This window comes from Jaculus jaculus, chromosome 4, assembly GCF_020740685.1.
Source record: "Jaculus jaculus isolate mJacJac1 chromosome 4, mJacJac1.mat.Y.cur, whole genome shotgun sequence".
NCBI classification, from domain to species: domain Eukaryota; kingdom Metazoa; phylum Chordata; class Mammalia; order Rodentia; family Dipodidae; genus Jaculus; species Jaculus jaculus.
The window spans coordinates 31,075,001-31,102,175 of NC_059105.1; the positions used below are offsets into that span (position 1 = coordinate 31,075,001).

The following is a 27,175-nucleotide window of genomic DNA, read 5'->3' on the forward strand; positions in this document are numbered from 1 at the left end:
TTTGCTTGGTTTTGCAAGTCCAAAGAAGTACGTTGGTTTAATTTTAAAAAAAATATTTCAATTTTGGAGGGGGTGGCTGGAGACATGGCTTAGCAGTTATGCACTTGCCTGTGAAATCCAAGGACTCCGGTTTGAGTCTCGATTCCCCAGAACCCACGTTAGCCACATGCACAAGGGGGCACACACGTCTGGAGTTTGTTTGCAGTGGCTGAAGGCCCTGGTGCACCCATTCTCATTCTCTCTCTCTCTCTCTCCATCTATCTATCTGCTTCTTTCTCTCTCTGTCACTCTCAAATAAATAAATAAATGTAACAAAAAAGTAAAAAAAAAAAAGTTTCAATTTTAATCAGATAGAATTTGGAATAATTTTAATGCATGTGTTTAATTATTTTCCTTTATCTTTATTTTTTTCTGTACTGAGGATTTCCCATAGATGTTTTGGTTTCTAGTGAGCAGATATAACGGCGCCGTGTATTTATTTGACTTCCTTCCTCAGCTGACATTCAGATGTCTCATAGAAATTGTCGAATCACTTTTTTTCCTGTCAAAATAAAAGACCTTGCCATTCAGGCAACCCTTAGAGGTATCTTGGCATTTATACTTTAGTACCTTGGTCAAATTTGTGAATGAAAAAAAGTAAATTAATATTTCTTAACATTCCTTAATAATAACTCACATTGACCCAGTAATAAATTACCACCAGCAGCACTGAGTGAACCAAACTGAATGAACTGATGTGAATAGTGACATTTCCTAATTTCATCCTAATTTTATAGTTGTTTACAGGGGTAGAATCAATATTTCATTTTCACATGCTTTACAATCAGAAAATTCCACATCAAAAATAATATCTCAAAAGTGCTGAGAAGTGAAGTGTTCAGCACTGAGTGAGACATCTCTGTAAGACTCAGGCTACATTTGATGACAAGGTAGCAAGAACGTAAGAACCAAAGCAAGGAAGGAGTGATGATGATACTGTCCTCACACACAAAGTGGCCATAGTATTCATGGCCTTATTATGGCTGGCACTATGTACACAAGACCATGATGGCATAAAAGTAGGAGACAAACTTGTTGGAAAGAAGGAGTGATTCAGCGAATGGGAAACTCAGGAGGGAACAAAGGGAGGGTGGTGGGAGAGTAGCATGAGCGTGGAATATTGGATATATGTATGGAAGTTGTCAATGAATGGTGAAAATATAAGAATAATGTCTCAAACTTTTCAAGGCATTACAAGTTTGTATGACTTTTAAATATATATACTTTCATATAGCAAATGGCAATCAATGTGTGACATACTTATCATTTTATCATGATTAAGGACAATTTAACAAAATTACTTTGTTTTTAGTTTGATGTTAAGACAGGCTTTCATATAGCCCAAATTGGCCAATACCTCGCTATGTAGTAGAGGATGACCATGATTTCATGATTCTCCTGCTTTTGCATTCTGACTGCTGGGTTTACAAGCATGCACCACCACTCCTAGCTCCTAAAGTTAGCTTTTTTTCCCTCCAATGTTAGAGAGAGAGAGAGAGAATTGACGTGCCAGGGAGGGCCTCAGCCACTGAACTCCAGACAATTGCAGCACCTTGTGGGCATGTGCAACCTTTAGCTTGCCTCACCTTTATGTGTCTGGCTTACATGGGATCTGGAGAGTCAAACATGTGTCCTTAGACTTCACAGGCAAGTGCCTTAACCACTAAGGAATCTCTACAAATTACCTTTTAATTGATGATTATAATATTACTCTTCCTCTTAATATGCTCTTCCTCTATTTACCAGATAGAATAAAAGGTAATCATGGAGAAATAAAGGTTAGAAAACAATAGTCTTTTATGGAATTCTAATATGTTAGTTCTTAATTTTAGAGTAAATAATATGTCTGGAATATAGTTGTTAAACCTCTAAAAATTATAATCAGTATTGATCACAGCGCACTTGTATATTTTATAAAAAGGATGATATTAATCTTTTCACAGCATTCTTCTTCATATTCCATATCTTGCAGGCAAATTCAGAAGAAAGCCTACCCCATCATAGATCATATATGTAACATATTACATATAATGAGAAGATGGAACATTTTATTTTTTGAAAATGATGTATATATGAAAGTTAAGCATATATATTAAGTGTAATAAACAAGTGCAAATTAAGTATAAATATAATTCTTATGTAGAATTTTTTCAAATTTTGGTGATTTAATATCATATAGAACTCAATCTCCAGTAATGCAAAATATGGTGGTGGCTTTATGGGGTATAACCTGATAGACATCACCTTGTCTTATCAAAGCTAAGAGAATGAAAGTTAGTATACATTACTTCTAAAAACTAACTTTAACTTCATTACAATGACCTACATGGTCACTCAACTTCTTTCAACCTGAACTTCAAATTAACATCAAGAGAGTTTTCTTGTATCTTGCACATTAGAAATAGGCAGGTTAGATGTATTTTTTTGAAAGATAATTCACTCTATTGAAAATACAAACATTTTGGTTACATTCTTGCCCAAGTAGTTATCTGATGAAGACAGGCCAAAATATATAAATAGTTCAGAATAGTCTCTGGGAAAATAGATAATTTTTTCCTCTTCCTTTACTTTCAAAAACAAAAGGCCAAATTAGTTTGATTTCATTTCCCTACTCTTTTCCACAAAGAATGTAATATGACTGTTCTGAGGAAGCCAGAAAGGGAAATCCATATATATTTTGCAGTGTGCTCACCATACGGGTGAATAATAGGCCTACAACTTTAAGTCTGAAAGGGGCAAACTTTAAAGCCCTGGAGCATGTCTGCCAGGAAATTAGGCCTGTCCCTTGGTCATGGTTTATGCATCTCTTCACCTGGTGAACTGAGGAGACAACACTGAGTTCCCTCAGGAAAATCCCACAATTCCATGGAGGAAGAATGCATCTTCTTTTCCCCCTCTTTAGTCAAACGCCATCTATTACTGAGACTATGTATGTGCATCTGATATGATCACAAACAGAATTTAAATCTTTGATAGTCACATGTGCATATCTTACATGGTTTAGCTGTCTTTTGTAAAAATATAAGAATGTGCTATTAACTATAGTATTATCAAAATACCTTTCACTAGTGTAGCTGAAGAATTAATCATTTTTCTTTAAAATTTTAAAAATCTTATATCTCTTACCTCTCTTCTATTATCTCTCTTCTTTTAAATGGAAAATTTGAAACTGTAACACATAAAACCAAAAATATCAAGTGTACATGTTTTAAGATATAGCTTATTTTAACTTCCTCCACAAACAATTGTTTTGTACCGTTAGAATTTTATAATTGAATCCCAGTAGTTTAAATCCTACCACCAGCCTGTTGAAATGTCAACAATGCAATTTATAGATACGCTGTGTTTCCCCTAAAGAACAAAAATAAGATGTTACAAAAATGTCAGAAACCAAGAAGAAAAGATATGAAGCCAAGTGTTCTATAGCTAGTGAATTGGCGTTTAATTTATAATTGTACAATATAGAACATTTCCGTTGGAATAGAAGGCCCTGTCAGGGCAGCATAGCGCATGTTCTGCACAGCAGTCATAACACTACCATTTATCTCACTTTCATGGTATTGAATAATGAAAAATAAAAGTGCCGAAATATAGATCTAGGAAATGTACAATAAAACATTACCTCTGATTTCCATGATTTTTGCTTTCATGTTCATTGACTTGACACTCAAAACCAGTCACTTAAAAAGTGAATTCTATATTGGCTTGACAAGAATTATACTTTTAGTATGGAAGCCTCATTAATAGCTCTATGATTAGTCTCCCTGGAATGCAGAGCCAGAGAATTTTTATGTACTATTATGCAAAATTTCAGGGTTTATTGTTGAATCAGAAAAATAAAATGTAAAATTATATATATATATATATATATATATATATATATATATATATATATATACACACATACATATATAAGGTGATGAATGTGGAGTGATTGAGACTTTCCAAAGTGTGCCTTTTTGCTTGATTTAATTTTTCATAATAGAAGTGAATAGGGCTGGAGAGATGGATTAGCAGTTAAGGCACTTGCCTGCAAAGCCAAAGAACACAGGTTTGATTCCCCAGGACCCATGTAAGCCAGATGTACAAGGTGGCAAATGCCTCTAGAGTTCATTTGCAATGGCTAGAGGCCCTATCACACATGGGAATATATCTGATAAAATTACAGAATTTTAGAATATTTTTTAAATAATATGTGAACCATCACACAAAAGATGCAATATCATTTCTTATCATTAGTGAATTAAAAACATTATCTCAAAAATTTACAGTATTGCCGGGCATGGTGGCGCATGCCTTTAATCCCAGCACTCGGGAGGCAGAGGTAGGAGGATCGCCAAGAGTTCGAGGCCACCCTGAGACTACATAGTGAATTCCAGGTCAGCCTGAGCCAGAGTGAGACCCTACCTCAAAAAACCAAAAAAAAAAAAAAAAAAAAAAAAAAAAAAAAAAAAAATTTACAGTATAATTCTTCTTCATTTTTTCCCATAACATAATATTCAATGTTGTAATGAAGTGTAAGAAAATAAATGTGTATATGTTATGGTATATATTTTGCTTAAAAGATCTTATATAGAGAGCCGGGGGTGGCGGAGCATGCCTTTCTTTAATCCTAGCACTCAGGAGGCAGAGGTAGGACGAAGGCTGTAAGTTCGAGACCACCCTAAGACTACATAGTGAATTCCAGGTCAGCTTGGCCTACAGTGAGACCCTACCTCAAAAAAAAAAAAGAATCAAATATATATATATATATATATATATATATATATATATATATATATATATATATATATATATATATATGTTGTCTTCACATAGAACTTCAAGTAAATAACCAGGGATTATAAATTCTGTGCGACTTATTATGGTTGCATTTTAATTTTTTTAATTAGAGTCTGGATTGAAATTTGTTGAAGATGATTTTGAATTTTATTCAATCTAACAAATTTTGGAGGATACTTTCTATGTGAAAGTGAATAAACCCCACAGGCATCACTACCCTTATGGAAATAACATCAGAAGTAGCTGGCAAAATAGGAGTACCAATTATAGGCAGACAAGTGCCTAAACCACTAAGCAATCTCTCCAGCCCCAGGTGACCAATTATAATAAGATATGGAATAGCTTAGCACTTTTTAAAATTATTACTGACTCAGAAGACTTAAAACAAAAATGCAAAAGAAAAAAATCATGTAAGAACCAGAATACTAGGGATAACATAAAAGATTTACTTTTATATTTTATTTGTTTATTTATTTGAGAAACCGAAAGAGGCAGAGAGAGAGGAAGAGGGAGAGAATGGGTGTGCCAGGGCCTCTAGCCACTGCAAAGGAACTCAAGATGCATGTGCTTCCTTGTGCATCTGGATTTGGCTTTGCAGACAAATGCCTTAACCACTAAACCATCTCTCCAGCCCCAAGGGTTTACTTTTAAATAAAACTGTCAAGGGATAACTCATTGAGATGGTAATTATTCTATCAGAGATTTGAATGATATCTTAATGATGGTCTTTATAGACAACCGGGGAAAGAATATTCTAAGGAGATGGAATGATTGAGGAAAGTGACTAAAGACAGGTACAGGCCTAGCAACTCAAGGAACAGCAAGGATACCACTGCAAAATGAAGACCAGAAGCAGAGACTAGGTATGAGAAAACTAACCAGACATGTACGTCATCTAGGACTGTGTTTTGTTCTTGTGGAGACCACTGTAAGTCTCTAAGCAAAAGAACATGATCTGACTTAAGTTTATTAGAATAAGCTTTGGGCAACAGCTGGAAAGAGAAAGAATGTTAGTTTATTGCAATAATAGAAGCAAAGCTGTAGTGGTTTGAGCAAAGTGGCAAGAGGAGGTGGTGGGAATTGGCCTGACTAGGACACACACACACACACACACACACACACACACACACACACACACACACACACATTTTCTTTCAACCAAAATTAAAAAGTACCAAGTAAGAAGTCATAGTCACAGACAAATGTCAACAGGGCTGGAAGAGAAGGAAAACCCCAAAATTGATAAGGGAAAATTTTCCAGAAGAGAGCTAATAGGTGTAGTTCAGAGAAATAAATTACACAGCTATCTTCAGAAACATCATGGTCAATCATATGTGATAGTTTCATTTTTCAAATGCCATTCATCCAAACTCTAATGAGACAATAATGGTTTCTGTAGCAGCCTGCCTCAGCAACTCAAGTTTTAAAAGCAGGTTTGTTTCAAACAGAGGTCAGCACTGAAATACTGGTGCTCCAGCCAGCAGGTGATGAATATTTGAATTAATTAATTCTAAATATACAAGACCATACTGCAATCTTCTAATGTCAGTAACCCTTCAGTATTTACAATAAAGATGGCAATAAAAGATGATGAATAACCTCGGTCCTCTATGCTAACTTTGTAATAAAATACACAATTTTGTGATACAGCTTTAATTCTTTATTCTTTAATATGAATGCTTAAGGAATTTGATTTTACTTATCAAAATTAACCAATGTATTTAGTGGAGAATTATGTTAATTCAAAATTCAGCTAAGATCTGGTCTTACAATTATAAATGGGGAAACAGACTATTTCTAGTACCAAATAATTTAAGAATATAAGCAAGATAATCTTAGTCTGAGGGAAATATACAGTTCTAGAAATGGACAATTATCTGCTGCTCTTATTTTAGTAAAGATGATGTCTTAGTTGAGAATCTGATTGATATATAACAATGTAATTTTAATTAACCATTATAGTACAAATGAATATGGAAGATACATTTTAAAACTCATTCAGTTAAAGTGGTCATTATTTTTAAACTATGCTCCTGACCCTTCACCTAGACAACGCTGACTGTTGCGTCAGTCCTGCTCTCCAGGAGTGTCCATGCATGGCTCATGTAAATTATTCTGTTTTGGAAGATACAAGATTTTCCACAAATATTTCAGACTGCAATGTTGAAGTAGTTTCAGGCTCACAGTAAAACTTTAATTTTATTCATGACTGAGTCTATGGCATTTCATATAGGCTTGGGAGAAAAATTTAAGCTTCTTAATGTAGGAAAGTTTTCACTTATAAGTTTTTATGATATTTCCCTTTTTGCTGATAATAAAGAGCTTTGCTACTAGGTTTAGACTCTATAATTCGACCTCTCCTTTTCAGGAACCATGAAAAAATATTCTGGGAGCAAGATAATTTTAGTCATTTTAAGTGATAATTAAAACTGTGCACTGTTTTCCAGGAGCTGGCTAGTGGAGGGAGACCAAGCCCCATTACCAGTTTTATTAGATGGAATGTTTTATGTCAGGATTACTTCCTATTTGATCCTTAATCAGCAGCCTGGGAACAATTTTATAGACTATTTTGGGATGTATTAAAGTGCTATTTAATACTTGCTACTTATTTGCAATTTTCACAAAAATCCCCTGTCATGTTCTAAAAGCCAGAAATTTAATACTTATGACCAGTCTCAGTACACTCAGCTCCTATGAACTCTGAAAAATCAGAGCAAAAAGTATTTTAGTTGCTAAAAGCTGTAAAGCTCTCATGTACACAAAACGTATGCACTTTCTTTTTTTTTTTTTTCTGAAGAGAAAATCTAGCATGGCATAAAGAAAAATCCTTGCAGGAATCATCCCTCCTTTCCTTAGTCCAATAGCAGTCTTCAGAAATATCTATAGACATGTATGTCTGTCTGTATGTATGTATGTACAATAAGGGTGGACTGTGGTGGCCACCTGGCCTCCTATGTACTGCTCAGTCTTGTGTTGTCATTAGCGGGTGTGTGACAATTAGCTGCTATTTCTCTGTATCTGCCACCACCCTTCCAGAGTCCATGCTTTCTGCACACTGGCCCCAGAGGATGACAAAGTTTAGCAAAACTGGCAAGTCAGGGGCTGGAGAGTTGGCTTAGCAGTCAAGGCACTTGCCTGTGAAGCCCGAGGTTCAATTCTCGGATACTGAAGTAAGCCAGATGCACAAGGTGACACACACATCTGGAGTTCATATGCAGTGGCTAGAGGCCCTGGAGCATCCATTCTATCTCTCTTCCTCAGTCTCTGTCTCATAAATAAATAAACAATTTTTTTAAGAAACTGACAAATCAGGTCCCCACCCCATGTTACTTGGGATTCCACTGATGAGTAGCTACAGCTACAGCTAGAAACTCATCGGCATGACAGAAAAACTCCTTTTGAAGCTGCTGCCTGCCCAGAGCTCCCTCCCTGCCAGGCGCCTTCAGAAGCAGTAGGCCTGCATTTGTCCAAAGGTCACCCTCATGACTTTTGCTCCTCTCTTTAACCTTTCAGAGCTGTTTCCCAAATAAGTCTCCTGCCTTTCTACTTCCTTCTTGACACCTATTTTTACAGGAACAGATCAAATTCATGTTTACACCTAAATTCTCACTTATCCTTATCCTGCCCCAGCCTATAATCTTCACTGAGCTCCTGAGATGCAACAGATCGTTCCCCTCCCAGTCCCTTTGCACAAGGTATTTACACAAGAAAAAATGTAAATCATTTACCCAAGTCCCCACAGTTAGGAAATGGAGAAGCAGATTCTAATATTGGCAGTTTGCCTACACAGTCTAGGTGAATAGTGGTTATCATCTAAAATGCTCGGTAACATTAAAAGGCACTTTTATCACGCATCCTCATGCGCAATTAGGATGTACTGGCCTTCTACATTTGTCTGTGCTTGCTTAGTGATGTAGGAACTGTCATTTCTTGTTTCCTCCCTTAAAGGCTGCCATGCCTCTTTTATGTCTCAAGTTAAATATATACTGAAGAAAAGGGAGAGAGAAAATAAAAGTGCAAACCACGAGTGGCTAGTACTGAATTTTTCCTGAAACAGAACTCTGCATCCTGTTACTTTCGTAGCTATGGAAGCTGAAGCCACACAGATAATGGCTCTTCAGAGAGTAGGAAAAACAGACAATAAGCTGATCCTTGCAGCCTGGTGTCCTGTCCTGTTCAGTTGCATTCCACACAAGCCAAAATGGTCCTTGAATGTAAGGGATTTGCAATGCTTGTAGTTTCCTTTGCACTTTTGCCTTTCAATACACAGAATATCTGAATTTACCTCACCTCTTTCTCCTCTTCTTCTTCCTCTTTGCCATCTTTTTTTTTTTCCTTTTGATTTTTCTTCTTTGTTTTCCTTTTCACAGCTCAATTTCAGAAAAATAATTGAAACTCTCATGCACTGCTGCTTGCATGGAAACTATTGTCCAACATCTGTCCATTAAGACTCAACCTTTCTTCAGCTAGTTCTTTCAAAGAAGGCAAGGAATCTGCTTGTAGAAACAGCATGCAAAAACATTCCACACAGGTTTGTTACAACTAGCATAACTATGGAAACCACCTATGGTGGTTTGAATTAGATAACAAAAACTCCTGTGTTCTGAATGTTTCTGATTACCAGTTGATGGAAATTTTGGAAGTGGAGCCTTACTGGAGAAGATGGATTGATGAGGACCTTTGGGGTGTTATAGCCACCTCTCCCTTGCCAGAATTCAGCTCAGTCTCCTGTTTCTGTTTTTCACTTGCTGTATCAGACGTGGCGTCCAACCTCCGCTCATGCCATGCTGACCCCTGCCATGAAGAAGCTTCCTCCCCAAGATTGTACCCCAAACCAAAACTTTCCTCCCACCAGCTGCTTCTGATCAGGGCCCAGCAATAGATGAATGAATAAACAAAATAAGACATATCTTTACCATGAAAGCCTATTGAGCAATAAGAAAGAATAAGAATAAAGGTACAAATATAAATAGTTCCACTGAATCATGAAAATCAGGTACAAAATAGTGTCTGTATTATTTCATTTGTGTAAGTGGACAAAAAGTAAATCATTAAGTATCTGGGGATGAAAATGTGATAGAGACAGGCAACCCTAATTATTTTAAGAGACAATTTCAGTAGGAAATGTCTTACTTTGCTTTTAGTGATACTTTTTGTCATGTACACATATGCCTAAACTTGTCAGATGTCATGCTTTCAATATACTCAATTGATTAGATGAAAATTTTATTTCAAGGAACTTCAAAAATGTGGAATAGCTCAAAGTATATGCATTTTCCTGTATTATCCCTTCTGAAGGTTATATTTGCTTTGCTAGGATTTTTTTTTTCCTTCAAAGTGACAGAAGGAAAAACAAATAACAGGAGGAAAATGATTAGCAAATTAACCCTCTCGTTGTACCATTGTAGTTATCCCTTGAACTAGACTTGGGCAAGTGGAACACATCTGTTATATATACAAGAATTAGTCAGGACTTAGTACCCAAATACTGAAGTGCCTCTCAAGTTCATCCCACATGTTGAGAATCCAATCATTTAAGAAAGGTCAGACACACTAGCTGGTCAAGAAAGGAAAAGAAAGAATTTGATCAAGAGCTTGGCTCATCTGCTTTCCCAAACCTTCCAGGACATGAGATACTTCCTAATCCACCTGACCTGCCACTGGAGAGGGGCCATCTGAACACCACAGGCCTATTCAAACACACAAGAGAAGGTGGAGACCCTTTGACATGCAAGTGTCCTGTGTTTCCTTCCTACTTCTGTAGGTTTGGGTGGTGGTGATGGAAGGTTGGCTTTGCCTTTGGTTTTAGGTTTTTTGTTGTTGTTGTTTTTGTTTTTTTGAGGTAGGGTCTCACTCTGGTCCAGGCTGACCTGGAATTAACTCTGTAGTCTCAGGGTGGCCTTGAACTCACAGTGATCCTCCTACCTCTGCCCCCCGAGTGCTGAGATTAAAGGCGTGTGCCACCATGCCCAGCTTGGTTTTAGTTTTGTTGTCTATACAGCATGTATCTAAACTGTGAAATTACCTTTCTTTTTGTATAATAAATTCTCCAGTCCCAGAAATGTGTTCCAATAAAAAGCATAAAATGGAATATTTAACCACAAAAATGAAGGATATACTATCTGCAGCAAGATGGATGAAAGCGGAAGACAACATAAGTGAATTTAGTCAGACATAAAAAAGACCAATACCTCATGTTCTCTGTCTTTTAAAACAGAAAGCCACTGCTAATTTATAGTAGAGATTACTATAAGGCTAGGGAAGGGGCTGGATAGAAGGAAGTTGGGTAACAGGTTTGTAAATACAGTTACATCTAAGTAATGAATTATAGTGTTCTAGCTCAGTGAGGTAACCACTACTCACAATAGTATACATAGTTGATAAATAAAAGAAGGGAGTGCAAAGGCCATAAACAGAATAATAAGAAGGGGATTAAAACTATCACTAGCTTGATTTGATCAGTACATACTGTGTATACATGCACATAATGTATATATTTAATGTTCATACTTTCTTTTATAACCTTGCTTAAATACTTCAGAAACTATGGAAAGAAAATACTAACTACATTGCTTTGATCATTCTATGCTATACTATGAGTACACTGATAAGATTTTATTCCAGTGACATATATGCATTATTCATAATTAGTACTTGGAGGTGGGATTTCATAAAAGTTAAACTGTGCTGCTTATCTGAGAACAGCTAGTATTGTATTTATATGTGTGGTGTGTGTGTGTGTGTGTTTGCATGTTTGTGGGCACATATGTATGTGCATGCATGTGCATATGGAGGACAGAGGTTGAAATCAGGTGTCTTTCTCTATTGCTCTCCACTTTATTTGTTGAAACTAGATCTATCACTGAAACTGGAGCATAATTATTCAGCTAGACTAGCTCTCCAGCAAGCCCTGTGCACCTGCCTGTCTCTGCTTCCCAAGTACACGTGGTGACACATGCTTGTAATCCCAGAATTTAGGAAGTAGATGAAGGAGGATCAGGTTTGAGTTTGAGGTCAGTGTTGTCTACAAACAAGCAAAATTTCTCTCTCTCTCTCTCTCTCTGTATCTATATATTTATTTATTTATTGACAACTTCTATACTTACAGATAACAAAACATGGTATTTCCCTCCCCTCCCCTGCTTTCCCCTTCATAGCTCTGTTCTCTGTCATATCTCCTCCCTCTCTCCATTAGTCTCTCTTTTAATTTGATGTCATCAGCTTTTCCTCCTATTATGAGGATCTTGTGTAGGTATTGCTAGGCACTTTGAGGTCTTGGATATCGAGGCCAAGTTCTGTCCTGAAAGTTGTATGTAAGGAGTGGTATCCTTCCTTGGGCTCTTACATTCTTTCCACCACCTCTTCCGCAATGAACCCTGAGCCTTGGAGGGTGTGAGATGTTCCAATGCTGGTCACTCCGCCATCCTTTCTTCCCTCTTGTAAGTAATTATTAAAAAAAAAAAGAAAGTGAATTTAAAACTAATTACAGAATCACTTAAGAGAATATATTACCAGGGGTGGTGGTGCACACCTTTAACCCCAGCACTCAGGAGGCACAGGTAGGAAGATTGCTGTGAATTTGAGGCTATCCTGAAGCTACATTGTAAATTCCAGATCAGCCTGGGCTAGAATGAGACCTACCTCAAAAAAAATAAAATAAAAGGAAGGAAAATAAAAAACAGAATATCTAGCTTAACTGACAGAGTAATAACAGACTTGCTGACTGACAATTTATGTAAAGAGTACCTGTATAATTTTTTTTCAAAAAAAGCCAAAACATAAGGAACACAGCTTTTTTTTTTCATGAGGATATAATTGTTCCAGAAAACTAAAACACAAACAAGAATGTTGTTCAGAGTGAAGCAAAGAAATCAGCCCATAGAACAGTGTGAGTGAGGATTCAAGTCCTGCTTACTATCAATTCTGCAGCCTACGTCTAATTAAAGACTGTTGCAGTGACCTTTGCGTTGCTGGAACAAAATGCCCAGCCAAAAGCAGCTGGTGAGAAGAAAAGACTTATGGTGGCTTACAGTTTTGAGGGTAATCCTCATGATGGCAAGGGTTAGCATCTTTTGAGCAGAGGCAAGCAGAACAGAGCAGCAAGAGAAGGAACTGAGCCCTGACAAGGGGGATCTGAACACAACACCCCAATGCTTGTATCCACAAGCACACCAGCAAGTCTCCACCTCCCAAACTGCCATCATCTGGGGGCTTATTCAAATCACATGAGTTTATGGTGGACAACTTATTCAAACCACCATAAAGATCAACACGTAATGGGAGAAAAGTGCCCAGTTTTCAGTTTCAGTGTTGTTTTTATCAAGCAATTTCTCAGTTTCCAAAAATTGGATTACAGGACTGGAGGGATGGCTTAGAGGTTAAGGTGTTTCTCTGCAAATCCAAAAGTACCCAGGTTCAATTCCCTAGGACCCACATAAGCTAGATGCACAAGGTGGCGCATGCATCTGGAGTTCATTTGCAGTGTTTGAAGGCCATGGTACACCCATTCTCTCCCTCTTCTTCTCCTCTGTCTCTTTCTCTACCTCTTTCTCTCTATCAGATAAATAAATAAAAATATATTTTAAAAATAGACAACAATAAACTCCTTGTAATTTAATTAGTACTCTATCCCAAGATGTGTCATTCTTGCATATATAAAAATAGTGACCTTGGCAGGCATCAGCTAAGCAGCACACTTAGGACACTTCCATCAGAGCTCCAAAGTTGTGGTAACAGAACAGATGGCCTTCATAGTGTTGGAGTGGACACCAGTAAAAGTGCTCCACAACCCCCACTCACCCTACCAGGCCACAGATTTAATCATATATCTTGAAATATATAATATTTTATATATGCCCATGCCTTCTCACCAGCCACACTTAAATATTTCAACATTTCAAAATATAAATTAGAGCCAAGTGTGATGGAACATGCCTGTAATTCCAGCATGGGGAGGCCAAAGCAAAGGTATCAGTTCAAGGTCAGCCTGCGCTACATGCTGAGTAGAGGCAAGCATGAGCTACAGGTAACCCTATCTGAAAAAGCAAATAAAACAACCGTGTGTGTGTGTGTGTGTGTGTGTGTGTGTGTGTGTGTGTATAATTAAACAATATATCTAAGCAACAATGTATTTTACCATGATTTGGGATGATCTTCTATTCCTTTATCATTTAGAACATCTGAAATTCTTTTCCTTTTTCCTAACACATAATTACTCTAGAGTGACTTTTTCTTTTTATTTTCTTTGTTTCATATCATTTATTTATTTTTGAGTGTCAAACTCTCTATCATGGAAGGTGTGATGGTGTTAGTTCTCTGTCTTAATTTTGTTGCCTTACTTTTTAATATAGCTAGCCCTACAGAGAATTACTGAAGGACCACAAAATGATCCCAAACATACTTTCTAAATTACCTGTCATGTGTTACCAAAAGCTTTTTCTTTGTTGTTACTATTCTTAAAATATTCTGCTTTATCTTTATTGGCATTAGTTTTCATTATGAACTTTATTGCATGAACATATTGCATATCATATATCAGTTATATTTCCATCTGGTTATATTCTTTTTAAAAATATTTTATCATTTATTTATTTATTTGGAAGACAGAAAGTGGCAGAGATAGAGAGAGCAAATGGGCACAGTAGGCCCTCCAACCTCTGCAAATGAACCCCAGACACATGTGCTACTTTGTGCACCTGGTTTATGTGGGTCCTGGGGAATGGAATGGAGGTCCTTTGTCTTCGCAGGCAAGAGACTTCACTGGTAAGCCATCTATACATCCCTCACCTGGTTATATTCTTATGTCCCTTCTCCCTGGCCCCATTCCACTGAGGACCCTCCACAATGAGGTTATTAGTATTCACTTTAGGGTCATAAATGCACCAGCCTCCATAGAGCATGGACAGTGCCTCAGAACCCATCCTGTGGCTCTTAAATTCTTTTCGCCCCCTTCTTCCACAATGGCCGGCAGGTTACAAGTCTCATCTACTGTTAAGCTCTCTGTATCCTCTAAGTTTCTGCTTTGATGACTTTGACTCTCCTCAGCATGTACTACCACCTGCCTTGAGGAGGCCGTCAGGCCAGCAGTGAGAGCAGCATTTCTGCTTAATCTGCCACTTCTTCTATAAGGCTTCCTGGACCCTGGTAGATGTGATATCGATGACTCATTTCATGCTAGGCAGTTGCTTTCTTTCCTGGTCATTCTAATAGATCTTGGATCTCCTGGGTCTTTTGTGCCATCTGTAAAATTAGATTGTCTTGCCAAGATGAAGAATAGAATAGATAGGATAAACACAAACATTTAGAAAAAAATTTAATAATAATAACTATAAAAGAACAGTGGAAGTTTCCCTTTAGGGTCAATGGTTCTGACTTGGATCCTAGTACAATACATGAAGTTACTACCACTAAGTGGCCCTCATATTCAATCAAAAACTCAGTTATCCATATAACCTATATGCCACTATTGTACTAGTAGGTGCATCTTGCCTGGCTTGAATTTTTAGCTTGCAGAATCCGCTGTTTTTCACACTGTTGGTAACTTTAACCCCCAGCAGCTTGCATACTGCTTTCCAGCACTATGAGAACTATCCAGCAGGGAGCTGGCTTCCACCTCAGCTCTAGTATGATCTCTCAACATTCTGCAAACACAGCCTGTAGTATCTTGGGCAGTTGGGTCTTACCATTTAGTTCGGGTTGGTAACCAAGTGCTTTGGCAATGGCTTGCTTTGTTTTGGGACTTAGTGGGCCTCTCTGAGCAACAGTTCACTTTAAGGGGTAACCCAGTTCTGGCAGTGGGATTTTCGAGCAATCATCCTTGATTTTAGGGTAAACTTTTCTCCACACTTGTAGGGGGCTTCTACCCAAACTCTCCCTCTCTCTCTCTCTCTCTCTCTCTCTCTCTCTCTCTCTCTCTCTCTCTCTCTCTCTCTCTCTCTCTCTCTCTCCCTCTCCCTCTCCCTCTCCCTCTCCCTCTCCCTCTCCCTCTCTTACTCTCTTTTTGAAGAGAGTTATATCTTTTAATTAGCTGACAAAGAAGTAGGGTTCCTTATTGATTCAAGTCATCATTAGTTTTGTGTATAACTCCATTCTATTCCTTCCTTAACCCTGCCCCCCAAAACCCTTCTCTGAAAATGTCCAGCCTTGTATAACTCTTAGGTTTTACTGATGATCTCTTTCTCATTAAATCACTTGTTAGAAATCTTTGTGCTAGGGCTGGAGAAATGGCTTAGCAGTTAAGGCACTTGCCTATAAAGCCTAAGGACCCTAAGGACCCAGGTTTGATTCTCTAGGTCTCAAATTAGCCAAATGCATTTGGAGATCATTTGCAATGGTTCACAGACCTGGCATGCCCATTCTCTCTCTCTCTCTCTCTCTCTCTCTCTCTCTCTCTCTCCTTCCCTCTGTACCTCTGTATCTAATAAATAAATAAAACAATAACAAAAAAATTTTAAAATCTTTGTTCTAGTCCACAGTATTGTCAGCAAGGCTTTTTGAGTGAATATGTGTTGTGTTTGAAATATACTTTAGATAAATAAAGCATTTCAGGTTCAATTTATTTTTGTTTAATAGTCTATAAATACTTCTTAGATATCAAGGATATATAAAGTACTACAAGAATGGAATACCAAAACCAAATCATCAAATCAATAAATGGCTTAATAAGCTGAACAGAAAACTTTCAAAAGAAACATAGACATTTTGGGATTAAAAATTATTTCTTTATTTGACAGAGTGTGAGAGAGGAATACACATGTAGAGAGGGAAAGACAGAGAGAGAGAGAGAGAGAGAGAGAGAGAGAGAATGGATGCATCCTGGTCTTCTGCCACTGAAAACAAACTGCACATATATGCACCACTTTGTGCATCTGCCTTCTGCCTTCATATGGTGCTGAGGAATTGAACCTGAGCCATTAAGCTTTGCAAGAAAGTGTTTTTAACCTCTTAACTAGGTTTTTGGAAACAAGGTTTTACCCTGTAGCCTAGGCTGACCTAGAAATTCACTGTAGTTCATTCTGGCTTATAAATAAATACATTTAAAAATTGGGCAGATTATTTATTCAAAAATAAGAGAATTCAAACTTGTTGGGTTTAGTCCACAACTTTTACAATGTTATAACAATCAAACTAATTTCACCCTTTTCCTTATTTTTTTCTGGTTGAGGGATTGTTTAATTTTCTGGGCTACTGGAGTATTGTTCAGGAAGTCTTTCCCCATTCCTATATCATGGATAGTTCCCCTATTTTTTTCTTTGAGGCAATTAAGAGTTTCAGGTCAATTAATAGTTTGAGATTTGAGGTTTCTAATCCATTTGAAGTTGCTTTTTGTGCATGCTGAGAGGAGTGTGTCTCATTTCATTTTTCTACATTTGGCTATCCAATTTGACCAGCATCATTTGTTGAAGACGCTATCCTTCAGAGTACATTGATGGCTACTTTGTCAAAGATCAGGTGCCCGTAAGTTGCTTGAAATAACGGTTGGGCCTTCAATTCTGGTTCATTAGTCTATATGTCTGTTTTTATGCCAGTGTCATGCTGTTTTGTTACTATGGCTTTATAATATAGCTTTAGATTGGGTATGGTGATGACTCCAGAGGTTTCTCTTTTGCTGAGGATAGTTTTGGATATTCAAAGTGTTCTTCCATTCCACATAAATTTTGAGATTACTTTTCATACCTCTGTGAAGAATGATGGGATTTTTATTGGTATTGTATTGAATCTGCATTTTGTTTTTGTTAGAACTGCCATTTTCACAATATTAATCTACCTATCCAGGGGCATGCAAGGTCTTTCTGTGTTCTTATGTCCTCTTCAACTTCTGTCCTGTGTGTTTTTATTTTTCCTTTATATAGGTCTTTCAAATCCTTGGTTAATGTTATTCCAAGGTATTTGATTTTGTGTGTGGGGGGGTGAACTATTTAAAATGGGTTGGACTTGCTGATTTCTTTCTTTGTATATTTATCTTTTACATATAGGAAGGCTACTAATTTTGTGTTTTGATTTTGTATCCTGCCACTTTGCTGAAGGAATTTATCACCTTTACAAGTTTTATGAACCTCTCCTGGTGCACAGCTCCCAGGCATGTCACTCGGTTAGAGCACACAGGCCCAATACAGGCTTGTGCTTTACCTATCCCAAGCACACAGGCCCCAAGTAAGCCAGTCTGAATGCACAGGCCCCAAACACACCTGCATCTCATGTGGCCTGTGCACATAGGCCCCAAGCAAGCCAGTGCAGTGCTTCTGACAACATTTGAGTATTCCTGGCTAATGTTGAAAAGATGATCATTGCATATTTAATCAGTTTTGAATCCAACACAAGTTAAATATATGCATCCGCCATCCGGACCCATGTACCATGTCATTGCTCTTTTTTGACATCTCCATATATAGTATGGGAGAAAGAGAATTGGCTATGGGCCATTGGATGACTCAACAATCTCTAGGCCATTCTCAGCATAAATATCTTCAGGCATTCCCAATAGTATGTCAAGTGTAACCAGTCTTCATTATTTTGATGTATCTGTAGGCAAATTTGCTCAAAGTATATATTACGAAGCCCAACCTCATTCAGCTTGTGAAAAGCTCATGTTGCAACTGATGGCAACCATATACTTTACCTCCTAGTCATTCTGATTTCTACCCTGTTTCCTGATGACTTGGTAGTTTTTATTTTTCAATATTTTTACTTATTTATTTGAAAGAGATAGAGAGAAAGACAGACAGATAAACAGATAGGCAGGGAGAGAAAGAATGAATATGGGCATCCCACAGCCTTCTTCCATGGCAAACAAATACCAGATTTGTGCACCACTTTGAGCATCTGGCTTTTTGTGGGCATTGAGGAATCAAACCCAGGTTATTAAGCTTTGCCAGCAAGCATCTTAACTGCTGAGCCATCTCTCTAGCCCTCAGTTGTTTTACTGAAATTCAATATGAGTGAAAGGGCCAAAGATAAAGATTAGGAAAACAACTATGTTGCTTGTTATGGACTCAATCATAAGATTTTATAATTTGTTTATCTTTTATAAAAAATTTTTGTTTGTTTTTTAAGGTAGTGTCTCACTCTATCCCAGGATGGCCTGAAAATTCACTATATAGTCGCAGGGTGGCCTTGAACTCGCTGTGATCCTCCTACCTCTGCCTCCTGAGTACTGGAAATAAAGGCGTGTGCCACCACACCTGGCCCTGTTTATCTTTTTTAAAATAAAATGAATCTAGTAATCACAATAAATGTGATGTATATGTCTGAAATAAAATATACTATTTGTAGACTAGAGAGATGTCTCAGCATTTAAGGTGCTTGCCTGCAAAGCCTACTGAGCCATTTCTTCAGCAGCCCCCTTTTTTATTTGAACTAGGGACTTGCTCTAGCCCAGGCTGACCTAAAACTCACTCTATATTTCCAGGCTGGCCTCAGGCTTACAGAAATCCTCCTCCTACTGCCTCCCAAGTGCTGGGATGAAAGGCATGTGCCACCACACCCAGATGACTTGATGGTTTTCAATTACAGCATCTATTTATCAAACATGACAAAGTTCTCCCTAAAGCTGGAATATCCCTACTGCAACTTTTAACAGAAAACACCAATGTCTTGGATTCTGAAAGTTGTACCACTGACTGGCTCTGTCTCTAGAAATCCAGAAGCTTTCATTTTCCTAAAGTAGAAAGATATAGCCAGGCATGACTAAATATGACCTGTGGGACCCTATCCTATTATGTACATTCCTAGGACAAAAGAAATGTATAATTTGTATATTCTGCAAGACATATAAGAATGAACTAAGGACTTTGGGTACTATGTTACAAACATGCTAAACAATAATCAGACAGTTCACAAAACACAATGGCTCAAACAAGATAGAAGCATATTTCTTTCAAACAAAACAGTCTACAATTGGTCAATAATCCCAGGTGGCTGTGCTCCAAGGGCACAAGTTCATTGTGGTTTTTACTATCTACATTTCCTACAAGGATGCCCTTGACCATTTACTCAAAGGCATATTGCTATGATATGTACATGTCATACCTATAAAGGGAGAAAGGGAGGGAAGAGAGGACTTGGAGCACAGCATGGAGCTCAGTCACATAGCTTATGCAGATGGCGAAGAAGGCTGAGAATCTGACATTGGCCCAGGAATCAGTAGCTCCATCAAAAGCTAGGTAGGCAAAGTTGTTTAAATACTAAAAATCAGTCCTAAAATTACTTTCTTAAAAATAAGTAAATAAGAATAGATGCTGAGAGAAATTGCTCATGGCTATCATAGATACATACTTGTGCTGTGAAAAAAAATTGTGTTCAGTAATGGTGTTTTGAAATACATTCAGTGTGCAGAAGATACTTGAGATCCTGAAGAAACATATGATTCTTAGCAAACAGAAGTACTTATTGGAAGTTATCAGTTACCATTTAATGGCAAGCCAACATGATAAAATTGATGTGAGTACATCACAAATTCTCATTTCATCTCTAGTGCCTACACTTACAACTTCAGATGTGATTCAACGACATAGTCATAATTTGGCTAAAATCCTATGTAAAATGAAACAGAGAAAAATATGTTGGAACCTGTGTAATTAGACAGAGGCATATTTTTAAATAGAAAAAAAATAACTGTTTGTCTATTTATATCCAATCACACAACTTAAATGCTCAAACTAACAGACATGGAAAATTTGACACTGAGATTCCTTGAAGCTAAATTTTAAATATCAGATCTTTTGAATGATAAAAATCTTTAAAAATTGATTATTCTGGGCTGGAGAGATTGCTTAGTGATTAAGGTGCTTGCCTATAAAACCAAAGGACCCAAGTATGATTCCCCAGGATCCACATAAGCCAGATGCACAAGGTAGCACATGTGTCTTAAGTTTGTTTGCAGTGGCTAGAAGCCCTGGAGGGCCCAATCACTCACTCTCTCAAACAAATAAGTCATAATAAAATTTTTGTTCCATTTTGAGTCAAAAACTTTCTAGTTATACTGAATGTTTGTTAGAACAAAGCAAGAGAAAATAAATTATAAATCTATTTTTATCACCCTGTTTGAATATGTTGCTTGATGATTGGTAGGTGTCTGGCCCTCCTGATGCTTCATGTTTTTAAAAAATATTTTATTTACTTATTTATTATTTGTATGTGTGTGAGAGAGAGAGAGGTGCAGATAGATAGAGAATGAGCACACCAGGGCCTCCAGGCACTGCAAACGAACTCCAGATGCATGTGCCACCTTGTGCATCTGGATTATGTGGGTACTGGGGAACTGAACCTGGATCTTTAAGATTCTCAGCAAGTGCCTTAACAGTTAAGCCATCTTTTCAGCCTTCTTTGTGGTTTTTACTGAAACATCTTGATATGAACATTATCATAAACTTTTGGTTTTTCCTTGCTAAAAATTATTATAAGATGCAAACTAACATGTAGTCTATTACAATGGAGTTGTCATGAAGAAAAGCAAGGAAACAAATTATAAATTAGCATTTACACATACTATGTATCTGGTCTCCCCCTCTGCATGCTGGGGAATGGGGCTGACGAATGGGCCTGAACATGTTCAGCAACAGCTAATGATTGCTGTGAAAGTCCTGGTGCCACCTTTTTCAGGATCAGTCCCAGCTGTGCTGGGTAATGTGCTTTAGAATTCTTTCTGAAAGGGAGATAGTAAGGTCCGAGACAACTCATTCTTAATAGCCCGGGAAGAAGGATCTCATTTATACAAGAGTGTCATTGTGTGCAGACAACCAAGAAAACTGAGTGGAAGGATCCAAAAGGAGCAAAGATGACTAAAAGCAACTCAGAGTCTGCAAGCTTTTAAAATGATTGCTCTCAGGTTTGTATGGCCAGCCCAAGACATTTAATGAGCCCACATATATAATATAGTGCTTCCCATGAAGTGTTCCAAGAAAGCACCAATTCCTCTGAATATACCAAGAAAGAACTCAGGGGTTAGAGTAATTCAAAGACATCAATTTATTATAGATATTTAATGGAGAGTGAAAATGTATAGCAGCCTATTGAAAGCTTTGAAAAGTTCTGTAGTCAACAATTTGAGACAACACAATGGAAGACAGGACAATCTCAAAGAAGAAATGATAGACATATGTGGAGCCAGATAGAGCCTGATACATTAAAAATGAAATTGATGCCTGGGAAGATGGCTCAGTGGGTAAAAATCATTTGCAATGTTAGAGTGACAACCTGAATTCAGATTCCCAGAACCCACGTAAAATCTGGGCACAGTAGAGTCTAATTCCAGCCCTCCTACTGTGGGATAGGAGGTAGATCAGCAGAATCCTGGCAGACCTGCAGCCAGCTAGCCAGCATATGCAGCGGTAAACAACAATAAAGGAGACCTTGCCACATACAAAGTGTAAGGAAAGGACCGACACCCAAAGTTAACTCTGACCTCCATATGTGTGATGTGGCATGTGCACACACGCTCATACATGAACACACACACAAGATTAAAAAGTACAATTCATACATTAACATTGTATATGCCACATGCACTGTTGGCATGGGTTAGACCGAAACATCATCAAAACTCTCTTGAGTCACTAAGCAAACCTCAGGGGTCCATTACTCTTTCATGGCTTTAACCAAAACACTAACAGAAACCACTTAAGGTGGAATGATTAATTCTGGCTGTGCAGTTCAGTACTTGATTGCTTGGTCTTGGGGGTTTGAACAGAACATAGTGATGCTCTGAATATATGACAGAGGACAACTGTCCACACCATGATGGACAAGAAGCAGAAAGCCACAGCCAGGAAGTGCTCAAGATTAAAATCCCCACCCCACCCCCGCAAAGGAGTTGTCCCCAGTCACCCTCAAAGTAGACTCTCACCTCCCAAAGTTTCCAGAACCTCCTGATATAATGTCTTCAGCTTGGAAACGAATGTGTAAATGTGTAAAATGAGCCTGTAGGAAACATTTCAGACGCAGACCATAACACCTATCAATGAAGTGAGAGGATCCCTTTTGTACCTTTCAAAAATGCCAATCAAGCACCTTTGTGAAACTAACTATCAGGAAGCTGAGGCTGCTTTCTTGGATAGCCCTGTGAAACAGAACAGGCACTGACTTTATTTAGGTGCTCAGATAGACCAGCTTGGGGCTTGGAAGTTTTTTGTTTTTTTTTTAATTTTTTGGTTCATTTTTATTTATTTATTTGAAAGTAACAGAGAGAGAAAGAGGTCCATAGAGAGAAAGAATGGGTGCGCCAGGGCTTCCAGCCACTGCAAACAAACTCCAGAGGTGTGGGCCCCCTTGTGCATCTGACTAACATGGGTCCTGGAGAGTCGAGCCTCGAGGCAGGGTCCTTAGGCTTCACAGCAAGTGCTTAACCGCTAAGCCATGTCTCCAGCCCTGGAGAACTCTTGAATAGTTTATGAGGACCCTTTCTCTCTTTGGCATACACCCACTAGTACTTCTTTCATTTTCCCTCCTGATTATCCTGATTATCACTATAGGATACTCCAGTCTCATCTTTACACTCTTCCCTGCTCTAAGCAAGTCATGTCTCCAAGGATACTTGGGTCCTTTCAATGCAGAACTGGAAACGAAAGGCAGGGGGCTAGATCTATGTTCATTGATCTTAGTGAATTTTCATTTCTTGGCTGTTTAAGTTGACAGATAAAGGAAATGTATGATGTAAAAACATTTTTTAAAGAAGTTTGTCATTAGCTAGTAAGAGAGGGGCGTGACCTCATAAATCCCTCAAGTAGCCACATTTGGTATGAGCTCGTAAGTGCAATAGCCTTGTGATATCAGGACAACAGAGTGCCACACAAAGCCTTCCATCCTCAAGCTACTACAGTCTTTCAGTACCCTTTCCAGGAATGTCCTCTGAGTCCCGGAGGGGATGATCTATGTGTCTCAAGCAGGGACAGTCATTGTTTTCTGCAGTATGGCCACAGGTAGGAAGAAGATGGAGTACAGTAGAAATGGGGTTGGGGATAAGGGAATGTAATGGGTGCCTATGATCAAAATGCTGTGTGTGTGTGTGTGTGTGTGTGTGTGTGTGTGACAAACCAAATGAAAGATATTTTTACAACAGTAATTTGAGCCTTTGAAATACTCTTGGTTTGCTTATAAGTTCATTATGCTTAATTAAATTGAGACAAATAAGGACTAACTTAAATCATCAAAATGCATATGATTTTATTCTTGCCTCTAAAACATACATGTTGGTGACTTTTCCTGGTCTCAGTTTTCTTATCTCTTTACTACACGGCTCAGAGGTGTAAGGAAATTTATAGTAAATTCCACATAAAATAATTTTATAAAAGTATACCTTAAACAAGTATAATAGCTTTTCCAGAAAATACAAAAGGATTCAAACTCAAGCTATTTTTCTTAAGTTACAGATGGCGGGGACTTGCATTATCATTCAGCAAAGCTAACTTCTACACTGAATAGGTGACATTTTGCATTCCCTAATAACCTAACATGAAATATTCAAACTAGCATTCTAGCAGACTTGGGCACATGAGGTATGTTATTAGTGATACTTGAAATCAATTTTACATTCGCTGACACTTACTTTCCTTCTGATTTAGAAAGTGCAGCCAGCACCTCAGCCTTTCCAGCTCTTCAGGTGATTCTGGCTAAAAGCAACTTGATTAAAGAGCAAGAGATATAAGAGTTCTATGTCTGATTTATATTACTTCCTCAGCTCTTAAATATGTGGCTTTTATTGTTTTAAAATGTATTATTTATACACCCAGGTTTGGTTAGCAATTTCCTCCAAATGAAACATTCAATAGAGATAGGCTTGTTAAGGCTCAGGAAATAAAGGAAACTCATAAGTGTCAGGAAATAAACAACTCACAAGTGTCAGGAAGCTTCTGGAACTTGCAAGGTCCCCAGGGCTCTTCTCCAAGGACATGTATACTGTAAATGATTACTGGGGAGAGAAGACCAGTGTAGCTGCCTTGGAGCCCATCCATCCATGTCCTGTTAGCAATCCCTCACCTATGCTCTGTACAGAATCCCAGTAAATTTTGGATAAATCATACTGTGATCTGTCATCTGTGTCTTACCTGGGCTAAATAGATGTATTTTCATGTCTTCTGGGGAAAATTTAATGCAACATCCAGCAAAATGGTGTTATTAGAATTTTGCTTCTGATTATTTCCTTTACAATAGCATTGTAATAAAGTAGACAGTGGGGGCTGGAGAGATGGCTTAGCAGTTAAGCGCTTGCCTGTGAAGCCTAAGGACCCTGGTTCGAGGCTCGGTTCCCCAGGTCCCACGTTAGCCAGATGCACAAGGGGGCGCACGCGTCTGGAGTTCGTTTGCAGAGGCTGGAGGCCCTGGCGCACCCATTCTCTCTCTCTCCCTCTATCTGTCTTTCTGTGTCTGTCGCTCTCAAATAAATTAAAAAAAAAATAAAAATAAAGTAGACAGTGGAAGAGACATAAAGTTCAAAGTTTAGAATATGGTAGGAATACTAAATATTAATGTTCCTTGAGTTGTTTATTTATCAAAAGTGACTTAAAATTTTACTAAAGGGAAAGAAGTTCCTTTTACTATCACTCCCCATTTAATCACTGTCAGCCAATGTTTCCATCCCTGTCCCTCAAGGAAAGTGCATATGTGTTGGATGGCGTTTCTAAGCACAAGCAGGCTGTGATGTGTCTTGCAGAGAAAATGTATATTACATAGACTTTATTTAGGCTCAAGTTATTGTACCATCAGATGAGTTCAAAGTTATTGAATCAATATCTATATTAAGTGGGAAATAGTTAAACTGAAAAATCTGTAAAGTTATTGAAAAGTTGACCAAAATGTGAGCAGAGGCCTCCAGAAACCTATCTTTGTATATTTTCTCTACAAGCAATGAGTCAGCATTTACTAATTCAGCATTTCCAGGCACTGTAAAGAATATAACAGCCAGGCTGGAGAGATGGCTTAGCGGTTAAGCGCTTGCCTGTGAAGCCTAAGGACCCCGGTTCGAGGCTCGGTTCCCCAGGTCCCACGTTAGCCAGATGCACAAGGGGGCGCACGCGTCTGGAGTTCGTTTGCAGAGGCTGGAAGCCCTGGCGCGCCCATTCTCTCTCTCTCCCTCTATCTGTCTTTCTCTCTGTGTCTGTTGCTCTCAAATTAAAAAAAAAAAAAAAAATTAAAAAAAAAAAAAGAATATAACAGCCGAAAATGAGAACCCTGTGTCAAGATCCTAACCCTTCAATTTACTTATTTACAGAGGAGATCATTCATTTCATGATGCTAGCTGTCAACCTAGGGTTCAGTATATTTAGATACATATAATTTCAGTTCTTCAAGTTAGCCCTCAAATGACTTTAATTTTGGGGAAACATTTTTATTGCCACTTAAAAATGAAAAGCACTTTATACATTTTATCATTATTATTATCACTAGATTGAGTATAGGAAACTCATTACTGGCTTCTTCCTCTAATTGCATTAAGCCAATGAGAAGTGAGGTCCTTTATGATACAACATTATTATGAAAATAGATGGCTTGCATAAAGCTGAACTACTTAATAATGTTAAGCTGCTTTGGACTCCTAAGTGTCATACACCACTATGAGTTCTCACATTCATAAGAAATGCAAGCATCAAAGCACATCTGTGTTCAGCACTGTGATAATCATCTTGTTCAGAGGGTAGAAGAATGAACATCAGGAGCACCTCATTTACACAGATTGGGAGAGCTTCTTTAGGGAAGGCATCTTCTTATAAAAAAGCACAGCTAATATGTTCAGAATCACAAATTTCTGACAACATAAAAACCTGGATCTAATTATGCTTGAAGTCGTGTGTAACATAGACTGTACAATAAAGTGGCAAAGTCTGTCACCCTCTATGTCACTTATACTCTTATGTTAGCTTGAGTTTCTTTTAAATTTCCATGGCTTGTAACCAAAGAATCTGACAGCTTCACTTCCTTCTCAATGACAATGATTTAATGTAATATAATGGAGGACCTATTAGTTGGCATGTTAACAGGTGGCTCTGTGATGATAATATATAGTCAAGAAGGCTGTGAAATTAAATGTCAGGAAAAAATACACTCCCTTCCTCCATGCCTATCCCTAAACCTTGCTTATGTAAATAAAATCTGGATATATTTGAATATAAAAGCAAAAATTGAAAAAGCATAAGATCCCCTCTGGATGGATACCGCCATGGCTTAGTGCTTAAGACACTTGCCTGGGAAGCCTAAGGACTCACGTTTGACTCTCCAGATCCCACATAAACTGGCTGCCCAAGGTGATACAAGTGCAGAAGGTCGCACATGAGCACAAGATGGTGCACGCGTCTGGAGTTCAATCGCAGTGACTGTAGGCCCTGACACACCATTTGTGTGCAAAGCCTGATGGCCTGGGTTCAAT

At 38.0% G+C, this 27,175-nt stretch overlaps 1 protein-coding gene across 2 annotated transcripts in view; it reads right to left on the reverse strand.

The window, feature by feature from the left end:
* The window catches only part of LOC123460187 (gamma-crystallin E), a 67,509-nt gene extending 42,814 nt beyond the window's left edge, over positions 1-24,695 (reverse strand). For both annotated transcript variants that reach the window (XM_045148121.1, XM_045148123.1), the window contains exon 1: positions 24,650-24,695. The gene's annotated coding sequence lies outside the window, so the exon portion shown is untranslated. The remainder of the gene's footprint in view (positions 1-24,649) is intronic.
* Positions 24,696-27,175: the final 2,480 nt, after the last annotated feature.